Source organism: Bombus huntii, chromosome 13 (assembly GCF_024542735.1).
Source record: "Bombus huntii isolate Logan2020A chromosome 13, iyBomHunt1.1, whole genome shotgun sequence".
Taxonomy (NCBI): Eukaryota; Metazoa; Arthropoda; class Insecta; order Hymenoptera; family Apidae; genus Bombus; species Bombus huntii.
Window position 1 is genome coordinate 3,117,516 of NC_066250.1, and position 20,462 is coordinate 3,137,977.

At 43.7% G+C, this 20,462-nt stretch overlaps 1 protein-coding gene across 1 annotated transcript in view; it reads right to left on the bottom strand.

Moving 5' to 3' along the window:
* The window catches only part of LOC126872544 (transcription factor Sp9), a 57,455-nt gene extending 38,077 nt beyond the window's left edge, over positions 1–19,378 (bottom strand). Inside the window, exon 1 of the mRNA XM_050632628.1 lies at positions 19,346–19,378. The gene's annotated coding sequence lies outside the window, so the exon portion shown is untranslated. The remainder of the gene's footprint in view (positions 1–19,345) is intronic.
* Positions 19,379–20,462: the final 1,084 nt, after the last annotated feature.

Sequence of the window (20,462 nt, forward strand, 5' to 3'; positions counted from 1 at the left end):
GGCACGCACGTCCTTAACCCTGTGCACGTTCTTTGGGCATCAACAGCTCCGCCACCATCGACAACACCGAATGGAAACCACCGGAGAAACAGGATGCAGCGAATGCTTTATGGACTTATCAATCATTTGGTAGCGCCGTGCAGAGAGCTGAGAGTTGCCCTATGTTTCTTGCCGATTTGTAGCCTGTTATTAGGGAGGATTGAAAGATTCCGGGGTCAGGAGGAATCGGGCTTCATTCACATGAATTTACACCGGTCATTTCGCCTACGACGACGATCTCGTGTGATTCTTCTTCCTTCGGTCATCATAATCCATCGGTATCGCATCAGTATATAAAAACCGATTCGCAGGATCTATGGAAATTGAGATATTTCAAGGTGAGAATCGAACGAGCTCTATTCGTATGAATTTACACCAGGCATTTCGTGCAAGATGTACACTCCACTCTATGGTTCCCTGCGACATCTTTTGGTTCGGTTACAGAAATTTATTTTCATCAAGATCTAAAAATCGATTCGTCAGAAATAATCCGAAGGAAAGTAACGAAGAGCCATTTTAACAGATTCGTTTGGGTTCAGAACGATGTACCAAAATGGCGCAGACTCCTGGCATCTTAACAGCGGCGAGGTTTGCGAGAAGGTGGGCCGAGGTGCGAGCAAAGGTGATATATGCCGCGATGCAGCTTCGTGGTAGGAAGACGAGCGACGAGTGGGGCACGTAAAGTGATACGTGGGTGTAAAGTAAGATGGTGGCTGGTCAATGGATATACCGAAGCCAGTACCTGATCGAAAACGATGTGTACACGAGGGCGAGTACATTTTCGTAGCATAACTTGTAAACCCCCAAAAAGGGTGAAAGGTGCGGATTGATCGGAGAGTAAATCTCCCACTTGTGTCGCGAATCTGGTTTCGCGTCGGAAGAAAGGATCTGGTCTCTCTCTTTGTGGGTGGACTTGACCGAAACGCATCTACGTGTGCTCGCGTATGAATGTACTCGCATTTTGACCGGGCGTGTAGGGGGCCAGGGATGGCCGCGGCAGGGCCCCAAACCCGGTAATTAAATAGCTGAACCCTGCAATTAAGGCCACTAAATCGTGGCGGACCATGGACCTGACCAGCGAAGGGCCCGCCAGACACAAAAAACAACGTCGAAACGTTGCTTAAGCCAGCGCGAGCGAACAGAGCACAAGGATGTACGAAGCGAGACCCAAGACGTCGACGTCGACGTCGCGGGGGTGGCTTGGTAATATGTGGGAACCTAATCGAGAAAAAATGCCCTTCTGCCTAGACGCGATCTACGAGCATCTACCCTGATTGCCTACTTGGTTCGCACGCTCCTCTCACAGTCGGCTTTGCCAACGCGATGGTCGAATCGTTTGGATGAGCCGCGTTTGAACGCAACAAGGGACACCTTTGTCTTCCGTGGAAAGTTTAAGCGATGTTTCTATAGTTTCCAAGTTGTGTTGCTGGAAGTTTTCACGTTGACGACTGTACGAGAAAATAATGGTACCAAGTTGAAGAACAAAGATCTTGTGCATTCGTAAAACGATACTAAATTATGGAGGTTGTCGCAGTTCTCGCGACATAAAGATGCAAATTATAAAAGCAAAAGATGAATCGCTATATAATCAATATAAAAATACATTTTTGTTAAAACTGACGCTGTTTTCCTCAATTTTATGCTGTTAATTTTCCATTAATTCTCCGTTTCATTAATTGAAACCGTAATTCAATTCCTAAAAAAAAAAAAAAGAAGTCTGTCTCTCCCCAACTTATTTCATGAAATTTCTCATACGAATAATAACGAGACGTTTAACAATCTTCGTGTTTCCGATGAATACACCTGGTTCGGAATTTGTCAAACATTTCCTGTTTTCATCAAGCGGCACAATTACGTACGAGTGTATAGACAGGAACGAAGATAATAGTAACAAACTGTCTTCCTTCCTGTTCCAGACGAGGCCGGCGGTTTCTTCCTCGTACACGTTACCACCGGAATGCATCGTGATTTCCGTGTATGCAAAATCGAGCGTGCACACGCACTAACAGCTCTCGTGGCGTTAGATGGATGACCGAGCATCACGCTCCCCCGTCGTATTAAAATATCAGAGAGTCACCCCCGCCCGTTCGTCCCTCGCTTCGAGGTTACCCCACGTTCGTCCGTTGCCTCGGCATTAAATCAACCACCCACCAGCCCTCGGGTTATCTTTCAAGCCTATCTGTGGACCGGCTAAGATATCGCCAAGTCTCCCCGCTTTCCAACCGACTCTCTTTGCATTTGTAGTAAATCTACGAGCTCTCCTCTTTCACGATAGCGGCGCGAAAAAAAGAACAAGGTAAGAAATCTCTTCGACTTACGATACTTATTCCTTCGATTTATAATACTTATTCCTTCGACTTGGTGGTTACTTTTTTCTCAAGAAGAATCTCGTTCTTGGAGGCTACTTTCTCGAACAGATCTCGCCACGAGGAATTCTGTCCGATTAAAGCGTAGCGAGCATTTATCGATTCGTGTCGTCCAGAGGTATCGTGGTTAGCGATAAGACGCTCTGCACATCACCATGTTCCACACGTCATTCACTGTACGTGTAATTTGCACGCGCGTGATTTGATTACGTCGATCCTGAACAAAGCTACGTATACCTGAGCCGGTACTTTAACTCTCACGCTGCGTAATTAATTTCCTCAGCTACTTTTGAATCTCAATTCGAAAAGAACACAGATCCTTTTCACAGATTCTCTATTATTTTCCCATTTCTTACTAACAAAAGGAAAATCCGACTTTTTACCAAACTGGTAGCGATCGACCATAGCGAAGCGTCGCAGCGTAAAGACAAAATACAACCCTTGTGAGCTTGCAATCGCGATTCGAGTTTCAAAGACGAGCATTTTTTTGTTCTGTGTGCGTAGGTAGGATAAAGCGTAAATTTAGTCGAACGCTGTGTTACATGCTGGCGTACGTTATCCACGAAAAAAGATTTGCGATGAAATATAAATTAGCAGGTGCACGGGTCCTTTCTCGAAAGGCTGGTCCAGCATCCCGAATCAAGCAGACAATTTAATTTTCTAATTATCGTGACGTTCGACCGATCGAGAAGGTATGGCATCCTTATCTCGATGTAACATCTACGCGCGTATAAAGGCTAATGGATCCTCGTGATCCGTCCCGGCTCTCCAGACTCAATCTCGACTAATATCCGTGCTAGGTGCTGGTGTCGGTCTACACGGATACCCGCTCACAAAGTAAACGTGGATCAACGCGGACGACGAGCCGGAGTACAAGGGTGAGTCGGAGGATGCCTGCGTACTGCACTGCGGTAAATTAATTGATTACTGCACGTACCCACGTACAACCGTTCTCGCCAAAGAGCAGCTTGGCTGTTGTGAGAATAAGCGACGCAGAGAAAGAGAAAAAGGAAGGATAAGCCAAGTGCAGAAAATACCCGGATCATTGGAGATTCATAAATAATAATACGAACGGAACCGAATCTGCATTTTCTTGCACAATAATTTAGTAATTAACGATGTTAGTGAATCGATAAGTTACGGGTTATAGGTTACAGACCTTTCTTTTAAAACTGTGCAATTTTGATGATCGCACGATAATTACAATTTGCAAAATTTCATTCGGTTGTAGAAGAGAGTTGGTCGATACTGATGAGTTGCGGTTTGTGGCTAATAACATTGACAATATCGATTCGATTCAATAATATCGATTGGTTCGATCGTACAATGGAAATCTCTTCTCGCTACTCTTGAATCGTTCCGATGACTATTTCAATTTCGTTCGATCGCTGAGCTTTAAACAGTTTCAAAGTGAAATCAAAATTTTATCAACGGAATCACGATGACACGATTACGAATGTAAAAAGCGAAAATTCGATGGTCGTACGTATTATTCTTGAGGTGCAGGTTGTTGAAAAGCAGCGCAGATTAGATAGATAGATTGAATTCTTCGGGTGGAATGAGAATCAACGGCGTGAAGTTACAAAGTCGAAGAACGGTTACAAGCATCAGGAGAACGGAAAGATGGCACATCGTATTGTAGAGTCACCGAGACGAAAGGAACAAGCGATCACCCGCTGGGAAGGCGCATGCTGCGAAAGATCACCTCCCGGTCGAACACACCTTCGCGGCATTGTTGGACCGCGGGTGGTTTCGATCTTTACAAATAGGTTGCTAATGCAATAGGATGTACGGTCATGTAGGCGCTAAGTGGAAAGCGAGAAGTAAACTCGGCTGTCGATCTTCGATAGGGTGTCCCTCTTTCGATCGATGCCGGTCAACTCACCCCCTGCGGGTCAGACCTCGATAATATCTGGATTACATTAACGCGCGAACCAACGTGTAAACTTTTCTAATCTTTCTCCATTTCGATGTTTCGTACAATATTCTGTATCTAAGAGTGAACTTATAATAATAGACGTACAACGTCGTTTAGAAAGTATCTGGGCACTCGTTTCTTCTCGACAGGATGTCGGATTCAATCACGAGTTTATGAGGGGAAAATGTACGATTATTTTGTTGTTTAACATTGTTGCGACTATGTGTTATAACGAACTAATTGTATTTCCGGTATTATTTAACGATCGTACGAGTCTCAAGTACGAGTTTCTCAAGTACGAGTCAAACGAAGAAGATTCTCTTTCTGCTGGAACGCGGATCATCGATATTATACGTTGTACAAAGTTCACGATGAAACGAGCTACCAGGAGCCACGATACCTTCTCTACAAATACCAAAATCCTCAAAATTTCGTTTCCGCGAATTTTCATTTTCAGAGAACCGCGTCACAGCTGACTAGCTAAGTGATATCTCGTGCCAAGGATTGCTCGGGTAAGACGCAGACCGTGCGATTATGGAGAAATATGCAGCCGTTTAAAGTGGCATGGTAAGTCGTTGCGACCGCAATCACGGGTTCTAAGTAGCGAAGGGAAACACGACGTAGCTTACAGAGAGGGTTCTTACGGTAGTTGCTCGTACGTGTTGGCTCGCGTTCGACTTGCGGCCGAGGTCCGAGCTATGGTCCGGCTGGGCTTGCCAGCGGTTAGGCCGCGGTTACCGCGTGGTTATCAAGTTAACCTTTTACCTCGAAGCCGCGCGAGCTCTCGATGAGGTTTGCGGCCGACCGAGAAGGAACGTCGGAACGGAAGAAGAAAGAGCGACCGAGGTGTGAAACCGCTCCAAAGCAAAGAGGCAAGAAATTGCGCTCGATTATCCTCCTGGTAAACGTGGCCAGTCCGCGATCGGTTCCTCTCGTCTGTCTGGTAGACCTTCGATAACGATTCGACGAAAGTCTCTCTGTACTCTTCTTCTTCTCTGTTCCTTTTTCGTTTCCTTCTTATCCCCCTTTTATCCCTTTCTGCAACCCCCCACCACTGTTTGGTTTCACTGCGTTCCCGCGAGTAGACGCAACCACGTGTGTGCATGTAATGGAAGCCAATAACGGGCAACAGGTATACCGCTGAAACGGGCACAAGAAAAAGGACGATCAGGGGAGGAGGAGGAGGAGGAGGAGGGGGGAGGGGGAAAGCGCGAACGCGTATATATACTTTATTCATTATCCGGTTTGTAATTCATAACGCGCCATTAGTCATATTATTATAGTATTTACTCGCGACCCAATAGCGGGTGTCCCGGGCGTAACTCGTTATTACACCGTAGCGCGCGCGGTAATTACCGAGTTCCATGTGGAAAGGGAAACTTCGAACTATGTACGTGCATGTAGGTGCGAACTGCAAACGCCACGGAATACACACGGTTACTCGCGCCTATTAACATCATCGCTCGTGCCAAGAACGGACAATTATTCAGCGTGCTTCGGTCTCCACTTCGCGACCCTGTTAACCGCTCCAATTTTATCGTTTGCCACTTCGTTTCGTGGCAATTTAGGAACGTGGCTGTCTGAAAACGAGTCTCGTATTGCCGTACTCGGGCTGCTCGGATTGCGCAACATGTCCATGAGTGGAAAATAAGAAATAACGAAAAGGTTAGAGCAAAGTGATCGCAAACCGTGTTAACTCGGACGCTGGTAAACGGTACCGGGCCAATAGGCAAGGAACAGCGTGGCTTTTCAGTACACACGTTGCACGAAGACGAGGAGTTATGGCCGCATTCGTCTCCATTATCCGGTGAATCATTGAGGGAACGACCTAACCTCCGACGTTCGAGCTTTAACAGCACCAATTCTTGTACGTCGATATCCTTTGCCAGCCGACTCGAACACCGGCGTACCTCTGTTCAGACCGGTTATATAGCCAAGGCGCATTATTGTTTGCATAAACGCGATCCGTAAATCTCCCCTCGTTCACCGATTTGCAATTCCCTCTTCGCATGTCCGACGCTTACGTAAATGCGCGTACGACACACGCGCGCAGCACATATTTTATAGAGATTTCTAAGAAACCACCTGCCTCCGTTATGGATTATCGCCGCACGAACCTTCCATTTCTTTTCTGTGATTCCTTCGTTACAACGATCATATACCAGGGAAATTTTCGAACCTTACCACGATTCTTAGCGCAACAATATCAATCTTCGATTCACAGTCAACGTGCATAGCTTTACTTCTTAAGAGCATCGTATTGTAATCGCGAATAGTTTCATACGTAAATTCTACGTCATTGTGTTCTGCCTCGTTTCTTTTCATCGAGAGTATAAAATGGGTAGATTAATAAAAGCGCGAGCGAATGTTCGTTTCTATGAAACTACCCGAGCAAAATAAAGCACGGAGATCTACTTCGATAGAAATGCGACAAACTGACCTCGTGAAAACGTTAAATATTAATCGGTCGCAACGGTCGACAGATTCTTAAAATAAGCACGCGTGCAACATCGACAATGTACTTTTCCTCGAGAAAGCCGAAAGTACAAGATCCGGCAGTTTGGCTTGGACAAATAACACTGTTCGACGAACTCGATAATAACTCTCATAATTCTTTCCCTTCCCCCTGCCCGTACTTTTCGCCCGCTCCTTTTCTTCGCCGCGAAACGCTTTATCGATTTAACATCTCGCCACATTCCATGACCGTGGCCGCGATGAATTATCGCGTTGCGTATAAAATGCTTTATTTGTCATCTCGATAATAACCATACCAGAGGGCTGGCCAGCGAAGCCCGTAACGTGATCCAAGATCGTACTACCTCGTAGCCCGTCCGATGAATAGGCGAAAATAAGCGCGCCTTACAGTCTCTCCAACTACGCGGACCATTTAACAATGCGCATACGAATACGCGTCATTTAAATTCATTTGTAGTCCGACGTCAGATTTATCACCGAGATATTACGCTGGAAAACAGATTCCTGCGTTTTGCGAGCGTCGCGTCCTGTCTTTTCTTGGACACGTACGTTCGACGGTCTTATAGGTATGCGACGCGCGTCGATACTCGATCGCTCCTCTTCGATACAGAAAAAAAAAATCCAATCGGGAGAAAGACGGAGAATCGTCGGCATCATTTTGTATCATTTTCCCGCTACACACGGTTCCATGATAAATCATCCACTTCGGCCGGTAGCGCGGTTCATATTTTGTCCAAGGCAACTGCGACCGTTCGTGTTCGATCGCCGTTCAGGGGCTGTCAATAGATTTGCTGCTGGTAATTCGAGGATAAATTTCCCTCGTTGTGGCCGCGCGCGTGTTATTATTTCGCGTCGTGAATTTCAACGAACACACGCGTGCGTGCGATTCTATCTCGTGGTTATTAACATCCGCGGTATTTCGTATAACGCTCGGATTTCTCTCGCCGAGAACATCCGATCCGCTTCTTCTTTAAGGGGGTGATAAACATTAGGAAAGAATCAATATTTCTTGTTGCATTTTTTACAACAACATAATTTTAATAGTATGCCTCTCTATGTGTGTGTGTGTCTATGTAGAATTCTATGTCCTTAACAATTAATAAGATAGTATCTGATTGAAGAACGTGTATTACGCACTATGGTGTTACAATGGCACGAAAAACTATAATTTCCTTCCAACTTTTTCCAATGTATTAAGATCTACTTAACAGATTGGATGAAAATTGTTCACACGTCTTTGGTATAATTATAGATATTTTATCGAAACGGATCGACTTCTATGTTCGAACGGCAATGTTATCCAAAGATAAGTTGACAAGACATAATTATACAATTTCACAATTTATCATTCTAACTAATTTATTTTAATTTATTTACACCGTGCTGGGTGGTCTAGATAAGTCATTCTACGATTCAGGAAACTGTCTGCATTTTCTCGCTCAGTTTTCCGAGCGGATTGGCTCCGAGTTGCCCGACGATTGAGAAACCATTTCGGTGGTGAGAGACAGAAAGAGAGAGAGAGAGAGAGAGAGAGAGAACAACCGTACGGACGCCTGTTAATCTCAATAATGCTCGCGCAAAGCGGATGCGCAAGCTCGTAAATCGGTACCCCCTGCGCAACATCCCCTTTCTTCCAGAGAATTCATTCCCCCTTGGTTTCTCGTCGAACGTCTGGCTTGGTCGTTCACGGCCACGAGAATACCACCGACGACGAGCAGAACACGAGACACGGTATTTTCTCGACACGAGTCGGCAAAGGTCCAAGCCGCATACATAATTTATACAATTAGCCGAGGTGTCTGCCGTGTCCGACAGAATATGGAGCCTGAGTGGACTGACACGGCGCCAGGAACGCGAATACCATGTCGTCGAACGATTGCGGAGAATCTTTTCTAACCTCGTTTCCAGGGATCCTGCGTCGTAGAAAAATTTCTAGATTTCGTGACGCTTATCGTTGACTTCGCTACTGGTTATGACATTCGAGCATTGTAGCGTTCTGAAGTAAATATAGTAGAATCTTGATTATGCCAACTAATGACGCACGCTGTTCGGATAATCAAACTTTTCGGATAACAGAGCAACTTAGTTTTTAGACCAGAGCAGGTGATTTATTTCCAACTATTTTATAAATATTCGTATTGTTGTAAAGAACCGTATTCGAAATTTCCATCGATTTTTACTATCGTTTTATTGAACGATTTTGTTGTTTCATTGATTCGTTAATCATCACCGTGGCGGTAAAAGAGCTTTTTCTTCAGTTGGCTCGTAGCTTGAAATAAATACTGTAAAAAATCTATCGCCATGAAATAAAATACTCGATGCTCGTTATAACGTTGGACGGAAGTTAACCGATGTTCCGATAATCGATCGAATCGTTAATGGCAGTTCTGATAATGGAGACTCTACTATAATATCCAATTATAGAAAAGGTAATAACTGTGTCTGTAATTGCATGGCAGAAGAATTACACGTAATTAAAGCACGAAGTTGTGGATCTACAATAAGGTTTATTTTTCTACGATCACTTAATTTTTTTTATTCCACGATCAATTAAGAGGTAGATCGTTGTTCACGATATCGACCACGTCATCTTGTGAGTGCCGTTTCTTATTACTAAAATGCATCGCTATCGATAAAGTTGGAAAAATTGGTAACAATCGTCTGTGTTCTAAACCCTTCGAACAGTCGTTTAATAGATCATTGCCTTTCTCCTTGTTTCTATCGAGAAGATGAAATTTAGGTCTTACGAAACGAAACGAAACGAAACACGATACCAATTTCGCGTCTCGTTTACAAACAGATGGAAAAATCGGCAGAATTTTAAAGATTCAGGTAGAGACAATGGAGAAAGGTACGGGAGATCGGTGATCTCTCGCAACACCTTACGCGTACGTATCTTGTTGGTTTCCTGATACCAAGGAAGGCTGTGTAAAACCTTCTTTGGCAGATCTTGTGCTTGCAGAACGGGAGAAAAAGATGGTGAGATGGAGAGAGGAGAACGAAGACCGAGGGAGTTGGAAAGAGAGAAAAGAAAATATAAAACGGATGTCCGCAACACGATCACGTGATCGGGATTTTATGGTCGGTGAGTAAGAGCGTAATTACGTGCAATGGAATAAAGTGGAGAAGTCGGTTATCGACGTATCTTCATCGTATTCGTTATAACATTGTGGGAAATTGAGCTGGCAACCGCGTTATAAATATTGATGTTTACACTCATTACAGAATTTATACTGTATGCCCTGGTAATTATTCTGTCGATAGCGTTGCGCGTGCGATAATTATCGTGTTAGATACCGAGTTTGCCCTGTTTAGAGTTTGAGCTGTGCGCGCTTTTCAGATTTCAAGCAAATCGCACGATCTTTATCTTCGCTCGCTGCAAAAATGGAGGAAAAAGACGAACGAAGGTAAGATCGCCGATACATAAATCTTATGGCTAGAAATAAAAACAACTATACGTTTTTACGTTATTAAATGTATTCAAACGATGTAATCGTACATACCGGCACTTATAGTAATAAATGTTAATGAACCGAGGTTACTTATATTATTTCATTATTTATATATCGATAAAGTGTCATCATAACGCGAATCCTGTCCTGCTATAAATTGCAAAGTAATATAATTAATTAATTTGCTTGTATATTTACTTATATTTGCTTATACATTTATTACATGTACATTTATTATCGTAAGCGTTTCATACGATACACAGTCACATATACTTGAAAATATCGTTCCTTTTATTCCAACGCATCGATTATTCGAATATTTTGGTCTCTCGTTGTATTAGGTTGTCCGAAAAGTTTCTTTCGTTTTGTAAGGGAATAATAGACGCACAATGTTTTCTGTTTTATATTAGTTTATCGAACACGAACATAATAATAGAAGTAGAACGAAATGGATTGCATCTAATTCGACAAAATAATATAAAACAGAAATTGTTTTTCGTCTATTATCACCTTATGAAACGAAAGAAACTTTTAGGACAATCTAGTGGCTACACATATAGTAGGTCGACTGTCGACGAAAGGACAGAAAGGCTGGCCACGATTGCAAAAGTGTAATGCATGAACGCGATTCGACGCGTAGATCGCGTCCCTGTTCGTGTCCACGGGAAAAGTCCGGATCCTCTAAGGAACTCTCCGAAACGTTTTATACGACTGGCAAATTTATGGCTACGGGGAAGGAGAAGCGAAAGTAACGACGACGCCAAGGAGAGACGCGGTACGCTCTAGGGGAATCGACTTCCAGACAGGTCAAGATATATCGATACATAAACATCGATATCGACGTGCAAATGACGGTATACGTGGGCGCTTTCGTGCACAGTTTCCGTCGATATGTGTACGTAGGTGGATCGCACAGTCTATCTAGCATCCGCGATGCTTGGATGCACCGATGTCGCTGAATGAAACGAGTCGCTACATCGCGTCGCGTCGAGCCCGGATCGACTCTGCTCGTGCGAGCCAACCAGCTGCCCTGTAATCGCGATTCGCGCACTGCAATAATTATTGCCTTTGCTCTGTCATCAGCGGCGACATCTATATACAACCACGCTATCCCGATGCTGGTCGCCGTCAACGGCAAGGAAAAGGGGGCCAACAGAAATAACTCACGCGTCCGCGTAGCTATACGCTGAATAGGGGTAAGGGTGTTCGTGGAACGAGCTCACATGAACGACTGCGGGAAAAGCCGGCTTCATCAAGACCATATTGTGCGATGGTTTTATAATCAACGTCGTGGTTTCGTTACGGGCTCGTCGAGATTCAGTCGAGCTCGAATACTTCTTTTTTCGCTAGACGATGTCAGGGTTCGGGGAATAGAAGAAGAAAAATTACCAGATCTGGATAATTTAAGCGAAAAAGGGAGAACAAAGAACGGCCACGTGTAAAGCTACCTGATGTTGATACTTGAAACTCGTTATAACTTGTGACGAGTTGGAGCAAAAGAAGGTTTATAGATCGATTGATCGGATTCTATAAATCTTCTATAAGTATCTCGAGAAAAAGAAACGATAGTTTTAAATAGACCGTATGCCTGAACGCTTGTTGAATAGCTTCGAAACTCTGCGAGCATTCTACGAGATATTTCGTATCATTGCGATATTATTTGTAAAATTCCAAAGAATAATCTTTCCAATTTTCACGTGATATCGAATAACAATAATCAGATCCCGAAAGAGAATAAAAAGATAATTTTGAAACTGCTGCTGCTACTGTATCACACGATTGTAATGCCTGCCTATAAAAGGTAGAAAATGTGATTTATCGTGTTTTTCCCCCCTCGCATTGACTTTGATCTCATCGCCAACCGCAACGACAGACGAGCGTGAAACGAAAGGCGTGAAAATCACGCGAAACCGGCCAATTCTAACGAACTCGAGGAAGATTTTCATTAAAACGTGTGTTTACGGAGACTATTATAGGAATTAATACGCACGAGGTTAAGTGGTCGGCAAGGCGAAAGTGGTGAACTCCGTCGGCTATCGTATTATGGTCGGTGATTTAGTCGACGCGTTAGCAGCTGGTAATATCTCCGCGACGGGACTCGCGTATCTTACCGTCATCTTTACATCTCGCGTATTTCCATACAAGAGTGGCGGCATTTGAATATCCCCGTGTCCCCCTGCGCCCTTCTTGCTCGAAACCAGACGGGCCTGCACGCCCGAGCGAATTACATAGCCGACATCGGAGCGTGGCGATCTGATATCTCCTCGACCGATGTAACGCTGCTGCGTGAGGCGCAATGACTGGCGAAAATATAACAATTTTGACAGCGCGTCTAATTAACATGCCATCGAGTCTTTCGCCAACAGAGACTCTCTATTCTTTCCTTGATCAACTTATTTACAAAAAAGCTCCTCGAAATCTTTGGTGATACATCGATCGGGAATATTAAAGCGTACGCTATTCGCAAAAATATAACGATCTTGTCAGCGCGTCTAATTAACGTGCCATCGAGTCTTTCGTTAGCAGAGAATCTCTATCGTTTTCTTGATCAATTTATTTACAAAAAGCCCCTCGAAATCTTTGGCGATACATCGATCGGGAACATTGAAGCGTACGTTATTCCCGAAAATATAACGATCTTGACAGCGCGTCTAATTAACGTGCCATCGAGTCTTTCGTTAGCAGAGAATCTCTATCGTTTTCTTGATCAATTTATTTACAAAAAGCCCCTCGAAATCTTTGGTGATACATCGATCGGGAATATTGAAGCGTACGTTATTCTCGAAAATATAAAGATCTTGACAGCGAGTCTAATTAACCATCGAGTCGTCCATTGCCAAAGATTGTCTGTTGCATCTTTGATCAATTTACTTATAGAAAATTTCACGGAGGGTTTGATAATACGTCGAATAAGAATTTCGAAGCATATGTTATCAGAGAAGATATAACAATTTCGACGGCAGGTCTAATTAACACGCAATAATTATAATACCAAACGCTGCTTATTATCTCCTCGATCAATTGTCTTTGTAAAAAGTTCGTCGAAATCTTTGGTAATACGCTGATCGAGAATTTTAAAGCTTATGTTACGAGACTGGTAACGAGAGCTCGATGACAGCAATGTTTCCAAACGAACGAACACTTTTCTATGGGAACGATCGCGTTACAGGATTATGGATAGCCATCGTGGGTAAAAGCCCTCGAGCTATCGTACACGAATTCAATCGCGTTACTTCCAGTAGAGGCTTTTCGAAGCGCGATCGGTCATCGAGAAAATCAGACTATTGAAAGGGAATTCTGATTGCGAGAACGTTTTCCCGGAAATTTTTCAGTTGTACGATTTGCCGAAAAGATGATATAACCGCGTTCAGAAATGTTACAACATCTCGATCGTCTTGCGTTTATTATTATAATAAATTGAGGTTTATGCATAGATATCTCTATCAAGTAGTGTAATCGGATCAGTGAAATTCACTTACGAAGTAATAAAATGGTTTTCTAATCAGCTCGTTGCTTGTAATTCTGCATTTTTAACTTGTAAAATATCGTCGTAAATGTCGATTCATTATTCACCATCTGTTAATTATTCGAAAAAGAAATTATCCCTGACTAAAGTATAGCTTGCTAATCGAGGAAAGACTCGACCACTTTTTCATAGATTGAGCAAGTAATCGATAAAACGTAGATTAAAGCGCTTTCATTATCGGTTGGTCGTAGACTTTGTTTCAGAAGAAAGTCTCGTTTCCTTTCCACCTCGTCCCCTCCACGGCTCCTAACTAATTACCGGTCAGGGAAATAAGAAAGGGTAATTCATCGAATCTTTTGTTTCCTATTTTATCAATTCTTTATCTCCTTTTTCCCCCGATATCCTCCATGTAGGTATGCATTTTCATTTCTATTTGTACAATTAATGGATCCAATTTGAATGTCAATTACTCAACCGAGAAAATGACAAACTGTCATAAATTGGTTGCAACGACGACGAATATGACGAATGATTTTAGGAGCACGTTTACCAGTAATCGTTATTAATTACCGGCAATTGTGGTGAATAATAGGCATTTTTCAAATATTTTCTCTCTTTCCATGATGGACTGCACAGCAACCGAACTGTACCGCGTTCTCTTCGTTTTTCTTCGTTCGCTCGTTCCTCTTCCTCGTCTCGAGAGCGAAACGGCGAGCCGGAGATGGACCGGTCGAGATAACGCCGCGAGGCCGGTAACTGCGGTAATTGTCGGTGATTAGAGGAGTCATAATTACCGGTCCACGTATAACGTTACCAAGTCCATTCATTCTCCGCTCGATTCCTCGCTGTCTTTTCTTTCTCGTTCCTTGCTCCCAAAGCTGCCGAGATTCGTCGATCTTTCGCCAGATACAATGTATAGTAACTATACGCGATACATTCGAAATCGTTCGATGGCGTGATCGTTTCAAGCATCTTTTTGTTCCTCGAAACAAATATCTAATTGGAGCTTGCATTCGTGAAACTGCGAACTGTATGCAACGAGACGGTCTGACGGTCCGACGTAAAGAAACGATTTTCAGACTGTCTCGGCCGGTTCCCACGTGCAGAATGAAGGAACAATTAAAAGATACTTTAATAACACCTCGTCGAAGTTGCCTATTATGGTGCACGCGAGACGATCGCGTCTGGCCCCAAGGGCCGAAAACTCTTTCGAGTCTCGGACGGCCGAGTCTAGCGCAAGATTTTTTTCAGTGACGAGGGTGCTCAGTCATATATCTCCCTCGTGGCACCAGCATGAGTTTCGACGTTTGAACGGCCCACGAAATTATACGTCAGAGGCGGACTTTTCAACGTTAGGTTTCAGTCTAAGAACAAAATCGCGTACGTTCGTTGACGAAGGGAAATACTTCGATACTCGGCATTGACAAGCGCCACCTTAGGCTTTTCCGATCCTATGATCCTACAATTTGTATAATCACATAAATGAAATTACCGATATCATAGATTCTTCCTGATTAAATTTCTAATTAGTTCTAATTAATAATCATTCTCATATACTCTGATACTCGGATATCGTATTAACGTTTACTCCAATACGATAATTTTACGTAATATCGGGTTCCGAGTCCTTGCACGATGAATATATCTTTAAGAATATAATAAATGCAGTATAAACACAATCGACGATAGTTTGTCGACTCTGAGATGGCGTGTGTATCGAAGTGCGTGCCATGAGAAGCGAGATGCGCGTCAAGATATGTCGAAAGCCATCATGTAGCTTAAATACCACACGTTCGTAATTAACCCCCATAACAAGTTACTTTTCTTTCAACGTCAACGATCCAAAGATCGGACTCAACACCTACCGTGGAAAACCACAATTACCATCATAACCGTAGGAATATCGGGGCGAGCGTATCGTACGTGTCAATGATACCGCTCAATTTCCACGATAATTAGAGCCGATACGTGAAAGTACATGGCAGTTACATCCCCGCGAGAGTCGACCCAATTAGGTATCGATCTTCTCGATAGATATGCCTGCCCATTAACTCCTATAGCTTCTATAACCGTACGAGATGCGGCTTGGATAAAGTGGCCGGCGTGGCTCGGCTGCTTTAGCATCTCAATTATCGATCTCACGGATGTACGTTATCAATCACTCAACGTGTCACTGTGTGAAGACGATTTCCGCCGCGGTTTCATCGCCAGTCAAACTGCCAATTGCTCGAGAACACGGAATGCCAGCCGAATACGATAAAACCAGCGTGGCAAAAGCAGAGATAAAAAAGAGCGCGGATAGAAACACGGATAGAGACCGTAATCGAGAAGAAATGGTCACAGATAATTATAATCGCAATAAGGGTTAGCTGCGTGTGATTCGACAATGATATCGGATAATTCCTTCGATAATTAGATACGATAAAAGCGGCGGAGGGTGAATGCGCCGAGGTTGGCCGATGCGAGCACTATGCGTGCAACCAACAGACCAGATACGAACGAGTCGTAATATCGTTGGCTCGAGCAAAAAGGTGTTCTCCGGTCGTCTAGCCGGTGAATTACACGAGGCACGATGCTGTTAGCGAGTGTCGTACGAGCTGGCATCGGGATCGGAGCTCGTCGTTATCGTCGATGGTCAATCGATAAGGAGGCTGCTAGGACGCAGCTGTTTCCACCGATCACGATCCATCCTTGAACGTTATTGGCTGATACAGCTGCCGTTTTTAACTCGTTGCCGATTCGTTTGCTCGTCTTCTTCCCTACGTGTATATAACCTGTCGCGAAATCCTCTTTACGCAATCGATACGGGACGAGAAAAAGGGGAATGTTCTCGAGAGCAAGAACGAGTCCCGACGATTTAACGTATTACGATAAGAGTCTATTCGACTAATAGCGGCGTTTAAGCGAATCTGCCCGGAGGTCGATGCCGATAGACCGCGAGTCGGTGAAAGAAGAATGGCGGGAGAGAGAGAGAGAGAGAGACTCGTGACGTCACTGGTACATGCAAGATCGTCCGGTTTACGAGCCGGGGAGATAGCACGGAAGACGAAGAACACAGAGAAGAGGGGAAAAAAGTAGAAAAAGAAACGAGACAAGCTGCAGGGAGGAGGTAAAAAGCGAAAGGCGCGAGAAGGGGAAACATTATCCTCCCACGCAGCTCGGGACGGACCTCGAAATTCCGCAGATAAAATCGGCGGTTCGCTCGGCCGACCAATATATCCATAATGGCCGCCCTCTCGGCTCTATTTCCAGTTCGATCTACGCGCCTTTCGTCGGTCGATAACGATATTTCGAAATTAGAGACCGGCCGAGATGGAAAGCGAAGAAAGTTCGACGCCAGAAAAGAACTTTGGCTCCGCTTCCGAAAGGTATCGGTTGCCGATTCGGATCAAATTTTCCAAGTATTATTGGCAACAGCGGTGGATCTGCGTTGCGAAATTTCCGCTTCGACTAATCGTTCGTTAATTCGTCATGCTCCTCTGATAAATCTTACGAACGATGATTTTTATTCTTCGTTTTTATTCTCTACGAATGTGGGATTACGATCGGTTATTCGTTTCTTTCGTAATTCGAGACAATTATTACGACAGCAAGACGTGTTCCGACATTTGTAAACGAAGCTGTGTACGTTTTACCATTACCTGTACCCAGGATGTTCACCAAATTCCATCTTGATCGGCCATCAGTGCCAGCAACGCGATCCAAAACTTGGAAATCGACTTTTGTTCGGAGGTACGTCGCACACTGTGATCGTGGTAATAACGGGGCGTTAATGAACGAGGGAATGAGCGATAATTAGAGATTCGCACGGTGCGTTTCCGCGTGGAAGGCGGCTCGGAGCGTCGCGATCGAACCGACGACCGAGCAGAGACCTTTCGCAGCCGAAAGGAAAATGGGATCAGATAGCAGCGAGGCCGTTTAGTATGCAGCGATGCATTCATATCAATCGGGGCATGCATATGCAACATCCCGTCCATGCTTTGCCGGCGCGGACTTGACGTGTGTGCGACGAGGAAAGAGAGAAAAATACCGACGCATAAATTTCGTGCGTGTAGGCATGCGTGACCGTGCGATTGTTAATCGTCGTCGTTCGATTACCGAAATCGCGAGTCGATCGACCAAATCGAGGTCGCGCTACGAGATCCAGTTTCTTCTCGATACGCTCTCTTCCGCTTCTTTCCGCCAGACTTTTCAGAAATCTGAAGATCTAGTCGCTTATTCGGCAAATCACAGGCGCAAGCTCTGTGCGGGTACAAGGAAGCAAAGGAGTTACAACGATGAATAAAAAACGTACGACGAAGAAGAGAAAATAAAAAAGAATATAAATACATAAGGAAGAAGGTGGACGAAGGAAGTTACATTATCAATGCCGATCGATTTAATTTATGGTAATATCCGGAGAAGAGATCGACTCGTTCGGAGATACTGTTTGCGTAGTTGCATATACCGGAATCATATAAAATCGGAGATCGTTCGCGAAGATGTTAACCTGGAAGACCAAAGTATCGTGAACAAACGCTGAGATTAATTCGTCGAGGTAACAGAGGACTGCCAATGTGATTATAAGTCCATCCAATGACCAAGTCTTATTATTAAATTGCGTATTTTTATACACTTACGGCAAGTTAAAAAATACACAAGTGTCCAGAATGCATATAACGTTTAAAGTAATATTTAGAGGAAAGTTGAGATTATTTAGTGTCTACTTGTCGCAATATTTCATTTGGAAGCATCTAACGACACCAAGAAAATAATTGATTTTCGATCGCTCATTCGATGAAACGATTGATATTCGATCACTTAACGTGGATTGCGTTTTACGAGAGGACGAATAGAATTTGGTTTGTTCGACGAGTTCCGCAAAAAGCTGAAGAGCCGCGTGGTTCGCACGCAATCGCAAACTGCGACATCCTGCATCGCTCGCGGCTGTAATTATGTTGTAAGTATTTCCGCGAAATATTGCGTGCGAGACAATTTTCCAACGCGTTCCTCTGTAGAATTCTTCGACTCGACGCTAAGGAGTCTGCATAAGACGCTTCGTTGAATATTTTACGTGGACAAATCAGTGGTCAGGTTGAAAGTAGTTCCCGGGAAATCTTTCTCGTCGTGAACGGTGAAAAAAAAAAAGACAACGCAACGCTTCGTGTTGGAAACGATTGATCCACGGGTTTAACCCTTCTCAACCCTTCTCAATTTTTTCCCCTCTCTTTCTCTTTCTCCGTCAATTCGTCAATTCTACTTTGTATCGCGTATTTCTTTCTTTTTTCTTAGACGAACTCGTCGTGTATCTTCCCGGATGCGTTGCGATTTCTGCGATAACGCAATTTCGCTGGGTCTCGTTCGAGTGGCTCGCGATGGCGCTTAACCGGCGAACCATGCTATATCATTCGTACAGGCATGAATATTCACGGGCCGGCACGTATGTATAAATATGTGCCGACGTTTTGCATACCTGAGTACCATAGTTTTCGTACCTTGCACGCCGGAAACGCGATCAACGATCAACGAGTCTACTAATTGGCGTGACAAGAAGTAATTGCGAACGATAATCTCCCGCGTGTTTATATTATCGATCGAAATCTAACTTGATTCCGTATTAATAGAGAGATATTTTAAAACCTATACATACTGGCAACGACACAGGCTGTGGCAAGGTTGATTTACTCACCGGCTGAAACAGAAATTACGTTAAATTAGTATTCTGAAGGAAATGCGAACATTTGAATTATTACTAATTTTAAGTAGACATTAATTTCAATAGTAACTTAAACAAATATAACTCAACGCACTCGATAATATTACTAGTCGTTAAGCAACGTGTCAACTCTTTGCACTCCGAATTTTATTTTAATTTCATTACCAGCAGCTGCCAACGCTTTTAAGTGTTTTGCTTAAAATTTACGTAAACTACAAAATAAGACTATTTAAAATTTATTTTAACTACAAAATAAGACAATTTAAATAAATAAAGGAAGAAACAAATCCACCCAAATATCAGTTTTATTCACACTATTGTCGTATTTTGTAATTTTTAAGCGTATGATATATCTTGAAACAATTTCCAGGATACAATCCTGGTTTTCTTTCGCACGTTTCATAAAAAAAAGCTGAGACTGAAAGAATGTGGGACTCGACAAAAGAGCTGCTGAGATAAAAACTGATGTCGAGTTACGCTCGACATAGGAGTGCAAAGTGTTAAACGTAAAATCGTCAAAGTAAAATGAATGAAAAAATTCCAGTGCTCGAAAACACCAAAAGCCTGACTTTCATATATCCTTCCTTTTCTCTCTACACTTTATCCTCAAAATTAGCGTTGCGCCAGAGTAACGTTGGTAGCTAAAAAATGAAAATAAGTTGACCGAAGAATCGTCTGTTACTCGCTCGAAAGCTAAAACGCTTAACGGGGATATCGAGCCGGCAGTGGTTCAAGTAAGATCGCTTCACGGTATTTTTCTCTGCAAATCCCGAGCAAAGTGTAGCGAAAGCTGGGTTCCTCGGTCGTGGACGGACGAATGGATGGAAGGGCAGAATGTGTCGGGGTCTCTCGTTGTGCAGGAGAGGGAAGCGGGACCGAGAGGGGTGGCGAACGTTCTAGTACTCGTACGTGTACGTACACGTAGGAAGGTAGGTGCGCGTAAAGTGTACACAGGCGCGGTACGATGCGGCTGGTAAGAGGAAGACGTGATCGATGCCCGTGGGATGCGAGGGCGTTCCTGGTGCGGGAGGCGCACGAGACAAATGGACGT